Source organism: Lactuca saligna, chromosome 8 (assembly GCF_052625555.1).
Source record: "Lactuca saligna cultivar CGN05327 chromosome 8, ASM5262555v1, whole genome shotgun sequence".
Classification (NCBI taxonomy): Eukaryota; Viridiplantae; Streptophyta; class Magnoliopsida; order Asterales; family Asteraceae; genus Lactuca; species Lactuca saligna.
In genome coordinates this window covers 247,745,508-247,753,495 of record NC_136424.1, presented here as the reverse complement: position 1 = coordinate 247,753,495, position 7,988 = coordinate 247,745,508, and positions in this window count along the sequence as shown.

The following is a 7,988-nucleotide window of genomic DNA, read 5'->3' as shown; positions in this document are numbered from 1 at the left end:
GTTACATGTTTCCAAATCAATTACAATATGTTGACAAAACATGAAATATTGACGCCTTAACGTCCCATCCTCAAAATGCACTTTGATACCTGCTTAGTGATTTCTTGAGAATACAAGTTGTTTGAAAAAGTGTCAACACAAAGGTTGGTGAGTTCATAAGCTTTTGTTTTCAACTTGATAAAAGTCTTTCTCTTGTAATTATCATGTTTGTTTAAGAAAAATCCAATATTTTCCTTAAAATGTGTAATGTAGTCTTATATCCGAAGACCAAAATGTATAAGTAACCTCTCTTACTAATAGAAAATGATGTGTGTAACATCCCGAAATTCAGGTTCGACCATTTAACCTTTCTTCTTTTCCAAGTTGTCATGTTAGGTCCCTTGTGAGAATGTTAAGCTTGTGAGTACGCTGGGCGCACTAAGGAGTACGCTGCACGTACTCACGCGCTTAATTTGTACGTGGATTCATCTGGGTACGCTGGGCGTATCCAAGGTTACGCCGGGCGTAACCGGCCCAGATGCAAAACCATAATATGGCTTGAGGGCTATAAAAGGAATGAGATGGTCTTGTCTCTCAGCCACCATCTCACAGAAAGAAAACCTAAGAGAGTTCTGCCTTTGTCCTTAGGTTGTGTGTGAGTGTTCTAAGCTTCGAAGTGCCATTTCAAGGTGGTGAAAGAGAAGAGGAGGCCATTGTTGGAGCTAGAAGTTGGTGGACAAGAGTAGATCTGAGGTTTACAGAGGTTGGAGCTTCTTCCTGAGGTATAAAGTTCAGAACTTGCCTTGTTATTTGTGTTATGTGCTTCTTGGACCAAATTCTAGGGTTTAAGGTCCCAAGATGGATACTTTATGAGCAAATAGTCCCCATTCGCCTAGATTTACCATATTCCAGGACTATATGAGTTGTATGTTCATAAAAATGCAATCTTGGACGTAAATGTTGGACCATGCATGAGATCTAGACTCTTGGTGGAGAAAGGAAAGGTGTTAAAAGGTGTGGGAACCTTTCTAGCCATGCAAAGGCTTAAAGTTTTCGACTTTATGGATTAAGAGGTATTAGAATGGCCGGATCTGGAATATGAGATTATGTCTTAACTGTTTAAGACACTAAAATGAAGAAAGTGAGAAACTGGGATTTACGCTGGGTGTAATCCCAGTACGCGCCACATAGGGGGTCACGTTCCCCGTTTCTGGAGTGCAAGGGTACGCCCCGCGTACAGGAGTTGGTACGCCCCGCGTACTGCTTGCTGTTGACTTTTAGGGTTTTGGTCAACATGTGGACTTTTGAGTCAGGGAGGGGTAAAATGGTCTTTTACCCTTCTGTGGAATTGTAAAAAGGAATGTAGTATAGCCTTGAGAGCCGTTAATGATTTGGAATGGTTACTTGATGTGATTAGGCGAGGCTAGGTCGTTGTTTCGAGATTCAGAGATATCGAGCACGTGAGACACTAGACATCATTCGAGGTGAGTCTTCTCACTATACTATACCTGGAAGGGTACCTATGTGTGACCGGAAGGTCTGGTATGTTATAAGATATATGCATTGTATGCCATTAGTTGCATGTTTTGTATGCGTTATGTATGCTATGCTTGATATGGGCCGGAAGGCGTTATGATATGGGCCGGAAGGCATTATGATGTAGACTGGAAGGTCAGAAAGTTATGGATCGGAAGGTCGAAACGGGTAGGACCGGAAGGTTTACCGGGTTGGGACGGAAGTCCACTAAAACACATGGACCGGAAGGTCATGGCCTGGAAGGGCGTATGTGTGCAAGTGGTATATTGGGGAACTCACTAAGCATTTATGCTTACAGTTGTTGTGTTATGTGTTTCAGGTACTATCGTGGACCGTGAGAAGGGGCCGGCATAACTCGTACACACACACACACATAGGTGGATTTGGATATAGTTGATCTTGGGATTTGACATGTTTTGTATTATGACTATGTTACATTAGATTTTATGGTTTGCCTTGAATGAAATTATGTTTTAAAGAAATGAAAAATTGTTTTGACAATTTACGTTGTTACAATGTGTGTTTAAATCGACATAAATGCGTTTGAATTAAATGAAAATCCCGTAAATTCTTATGTTTGTTAATACTTTCTGTGAGTTTATTATAACCATGCTATGACCTAGTTGGCCTGAAACGACGTTCTTCAGGCGTCGTAAATGTTTATGACATTTGTCACCCCAGACCTGCCGGTCTAACTGTTGCATGCAGTTAAGGTGTGGGTTTCTCAAGCCCAATATAGATCTATATACAACTATCACGCTCTCCCTCCAGGAGACTCTGATTACAATACAGGACTTAATGGTAAATGTGAAGCGAATGTCTCACAAAGTTATTAACAAATTTACGTGTAATGTAGTGAAAATCCCTTTTTGTATAAATGTACCCTTTTGAAATGTATGTATTATGTGGTGTATCATACACTATACCTATTATAGTTTATCAAAAACAAGGGTAGTAGTGGTAATATACGTAAACTATATTTAACATAGTTTATTCAAATGTTTGTATGAAATGGATGTACTTTGCTTATAACCATTTGTTATCCTTTGTATATGTGTTAAATCCATTTATTAAATCATGCATGTCTATATATCAAGACCAAAATGTCATTTATTTTCAATAACATGCATTCACATAAAGATGTACACCTTGCTCGACATGTTACAAGGTGAAATGAAATCATTAGTATTTCTCTTGTTATTATAGATTTCTTTATTGTTCTTAGAAAATTTATAGAAAATTCATAAAAGATCCAAATCAGAATTAGTAAATTCTGGGAGTTTTGAAAATGAGTCTAGTTTGTTTATAAATTTTCCAAGGATTTTTAGTGACCTCCATCTTAAGTGAAAATGTCAATGAACACAGACTGGTCTAGTTTGGTTCTTGAAATGATAGGCAGTTTTGTAAAAATCACCATAAATTGTAGAAATATTGTATGGAGATGTGCAAGTAGCCATTTTAAAGCTAATAACTTGAACTACTTTCAAATTGTACATTTTTGAAAACAAAAATGTTTTGGTTGACCAAAATAGTCCGTGAATGGAGTCCAACTTTTCTGATGTAAGCTGTTAGAAACATTTAGTTGTGTTATTGATGATTTAACTTGTATTTCCCTCCACTTAAAACTTAAGAAAATATTAAAATATAGGGGTATGAACTCACCTTGAGTGATTTAAGAAGATGGATGATGGAGATATGTAGTATTCCACTCAAGAACACTAAGAAGATGTCTTGAAGGTTCGAAAATCTATCATTAATATGATGGAATTTTGTGTAAACAATTGATGATTGGAGTAGAATGAAGTGTAATAATCACAAGGAGGATGCATTATACTTACCAAGAGTAGAATAAAGCTTGATGATCAACTTTGGATTCTTGAAATAGAGAGAAATTTTTTGAGAGAAAAGTTGTGTTTGATTTTTGGTGAATTGAAAGCAAGTGAGTGAAAATGAGGAGAGAGGTTGATTTGTTCCAACTTTTAGAATGTGGGAATAACTTGTGAGAGAGATAAAAAGTACAAGGAAGTGACAAGGTATGGTGGGGAGGAGTGTGGGTTAGTCATGGAGTGGGTATGGTGGTTGCTTGTGTCATAATACATAGAAAAGTCAACACTCAACCTTTGTACTTTACCAACCACTAAATTTTATTCTTTAAATAAATATTTCCATAAAAATATGATTAAATTATGAATATTTAGGGTCTTGTATGTTAAAATAAGATTTTTGGAGAAAATCCCGTGTTAAAATGATGAAAAACGGGCATAAAATGCTAAAAATATTGAAAATGGGTGAAAAGTGTCAAATATCCGAAGTTTAGGGCCGGAGGTTCGGTCCTTGCCATTGGAACCGAGAGGTGGGTAAAAGACTGAGAGGAGAGAATGAGGAACCGAAAGCACGAGGAGAAGAACAGAAGCGAGGCTCGATTGCTTGAGGACCAAAAATGCAACGACGGAAAGGAGAGTGAGGTTCGGTCTCGGTCTTTGGCGGGTTTAGCTTCCGGCTTCCGGGGTCTTGGTTTTGGTATCAGGCGGTTTCGGCTCTTCCCAGTTCAGTCCGAGAGACTTCGACCCTTCCTAGTTTCAGTTGCTGGGGCTCGGTTTCGGTTCTAGGGTTTCCGTTTCGGTTGCTAAGTCTCGGTTTCAGCCTCTAAGAGGAGTTTCGGCCCCTTGAGGTTGATTTTCACGTTTTTACCCCGTTTCAAGCCGTTTTTGACCCACTTAAGGGTCGGGATGGCCCGAATGACTATAAAAAGTTATGGGAACTTTTGAGAGAGATTTGGGAGAGATTTGAAATAGAGAGCGATAAAGTGACTATGATTGAGGGAGGTTTCGTTTGTGACCTTTTTGAGTGTCCGGCTTTGAAATGCAAGGTCCGTAAACCCCGTTAAGCCATGTTTTAAGGCCCCACACACTCCCGATGAGTGTGTAATAGTGTTTTATCGCTTTGGCTCAATGTTTAGCATTATTAAAGCTATGAAATTTCAAATGTACGAATTTTCCAATAATGTTTTCTCATTAAAATAATGGGTTGTTTAGTAAATACAAAATGTAAACCCTAATATGCAAGGGCTAATTGGGTCGTCTGGTTTGACTTGTTGACTTTGACTTGACCTGAAATTGACTATTGTCACACCATCCCCCCGTGAGAGGGAATTTCGTCCCGAAATTTACGTTTTGGCTGGGATTTCAAGAGTTTGGGAAGAGATATGGGTATTTTTGTTTCATTTGATCTTTGCGTTCCCAGGTGAACTCAGGTCCTCGTTTAGTATTCCAATGAACCTTCACAATAGGAATATGACTTTGTTTTGTTCTTTTGATCTCCCGATCCATGATCTTGACTGGTTCCTCCACGAAGTGGAGATTTTTGTTAACTTTGATTTCGTCGATAGGTATTACAAGTGTCTCGTCAGACAGACACTTCTTTAAGTTGGATACGTGACATGTGGGGTGTACCTTGGGTTTAGTTTCCCACGCTTACCGAAACGTATCATTCCTTTCCAAGTGGAAACTTTCAGTAGTACCTGATCTCCGACTTGGAATTCCAAGGGTTTGCGTCGCTTGTCTGCATAACTCTTTTGTTGATCACGAGACGCCTTCAGTCTTTCCTGAATTTGAACAATCTTTTCTATGGTCTTCCTTATGATTTCAAGCCCAGTAAGGGTGCTATCAAGGACCTGCCCCCTAGCTAGCTGAGTATCCCCCACTTCAGCCCAACACAGAGGTGATCTACACTTGCGACCGTAAAGAGCTTCGAATGGAGTGACTCCAATGCTAGTGTGATAGCTGTTGTTGTAGGAAAATTCGATAAGCGGCAAATGAGTATCCCATGCCTTACCAAAGTGTATCACACAGGCTCTCAACATGTCTTCTAACGTCTGTATAGTGCGCTCGCTCTGCCTGTCGGTTTGTGGATGGTAGGCCGTACTCATATCTATCCTAGTTCCTAGAGATTTTTGTAAGGACTGCCAAAATCGCAAGGTGAATCTACTATCTCGGTCGGAGATAATGGATATTGGTACACCATGCAGTCGTACAATCTCCTTGATGTATCTCCTGGTTAACTTCTCCATCTTATCGGTTTCATTTATTGGTAGGAAGTGCGCAGACTTGGTCAATCTGTCTATGATTACCCATATGGTGTCAAGCCCACCCGATGTCTTAGGCAGCTTGGTTATGAAGTCCATGGTTATCTGTTCCACTTCCACTCAGGTATATCCGGCTATTGTAGTAGTCCTGACGGCTTTTGATATTCTACCTTGACCTTGGCGCAAGTCAGACACTTGCCCACATAGGTAGCAATCTCAACTTTCATGTTAGGCCACCAGTACAATTTCTTGAGGTCTAGATACATCTTATCCAAACCTGGATGGATGGAATATCGTGTCTTGTGTGCTTCGTTCATGACAACGTCTTGGAACCTACCGAACCTCGGTGTCCAGATCCGGTTCATGAGGTAGCGAGCTCCGTCCTCCTTGACTTCTAGGTTTTTATCCATCCCTCTCAATGCCTTACCTGTCACCTTTTTTGGTTTCAAGGCTTCAAGTTAAGCTTCCTTGATTTGTGTGAATAGGTACGAATGGATCGTCATTGTCAATGACTTCACCCGGCGACCCGAATATTCTTTTCTGCTTAGGGCATCAGCTACAACATTAGCCTTGCCCGGATGATAGCGGATTTCACACTCATAATCATTCAGTAGCTCTACCCATCTTCTTGGTCGCATGTTGAGCTCTTTTTGATTGAGGATATGCTGAAGACTCTTGTGATTGGTAAAAATGATGCACTTTGGACCATAGAGGTAGTGTCTACAGATCTTCAAGACGAACACTACTGCTCCCAATTCGAGGTCGTGGGTAATATAGTTAACTTCATGGGTCTTAAGTTTCCTTGACGCGTAAGCGATAAACTTACGAAGTCATCAGTTCCTTCTGGAAGAGACAAGATCGGTGCGCTGCATAGGGCTTGTTTTAGTGTCTGGAAAGCGGCTTCTTGTTTATCTTCCCATTTGAACACCACACCTTTTTGAGTCAGAGTGGTAAGGGGTTTAGCAATCTTGGAGAAGTTCTGTATGAACCTTCGGTAGTAGCCTGCGAGTCCCAAAAATTATTAGATTTCTGTTGGCGTTGTAGGTGCTAACAAATTTTAAATCGCCTTGATTTTTGAGGGATCCACGTGTATTCCTTTCTTGGTTACCATGTGGCCAAGGAATCCCACTTCTCAGAGCCAAAATTCGCACTTCGAAAACTTAGCATAAAGTTTCTCGGCCCTTAGAGTCTCCAGAACTAGTCGCAGGTGTTGCCTATGCTCTTTTTCGCTCCTCGAATAGACCAAGATATCGTCGATGAACACGATCACAAATTTATCTAGGAAGGGTCGGCACACTCGGTTCATCAGATCCATGAACACCGCAGGAGTGTTTGTTAATCCGAATGGCATCACTACAAACTCGTAGTGCCCATAGCGAGTTCTGAATGCTGTCTTGGGGATGTCTTCTTCTTGAACTCGCAGCTGATGATAACCCGATCTCAAGTCGATTTTTGAAAAATAACTTGCTCCTTGGATTTGGTCGAAGAGGTTGTCGATGCACATGCGAAATGATCCGTCCTTCTTCTTTACAAAAAGGACTGGTGCTCCCCAAGGTGAGAAGTTCGGTCTAATGAACCCTTTGCTCAACAGTTCATTCAACTGGCTAGATAGTTCTTGCATTTCTGCTGGTGCTAGGCGGTATGGAGGTTTGGCAACGGGGGTAGCTCCGGGAAGTAAGTCGATTCGGAATTTGACTTGTCGTGCAAGTGGTACACCTGGCAGATATTCTGGGAATACGTCAGGGAAATTGCACACCTCAGGAATACGTCGGGGAAATTGCACACCTGGCAAATTTGCAAATCATCTCTTGTTGCAAATTTTCAAGTTTGCAAATCATCTTTGATGTCCTTCACCACATGTTTCTTATCTACGATGTGGGCTAAGAATGCATGGTATTCCTTTCGGAGGTACTTTTGGGCTTTGATGCAAGAGATGATTTGCAAATTTGCACTGGGTTTATCGCCATAGATGAGAAGGGTTTCGCCGTTTGGCAGATTAAGACGAACGGCCCTTTCGTAACATAGAATGTCGGCACGATGAGAGCTTAACCAATCCATACCAATGATGATGTCGAAACTTTTTATGGTGACTGACATTAGATCGATTTCGAACGAATGGTTATCTAGAGTGAGGGTACACCCTACGTATATATATCATTAGTGTGCTCAACCTTTTCGTTTTCCATTTCTATGACATATGAATCTTTTAATGACTGGGGGTTTTGTTTTAGTAATTATGTGAATTGGTGGCTCACGAAACTCCTCTCCACTGCACTATCAAATATTACGCATGTATAAGAATTATTGAGGAGAAACGTACCGGTAACCACTGTAGGATCCTCGACTACTTCCCCATGTCCTATCGCCAGGACTCTACCTACACCTCCAA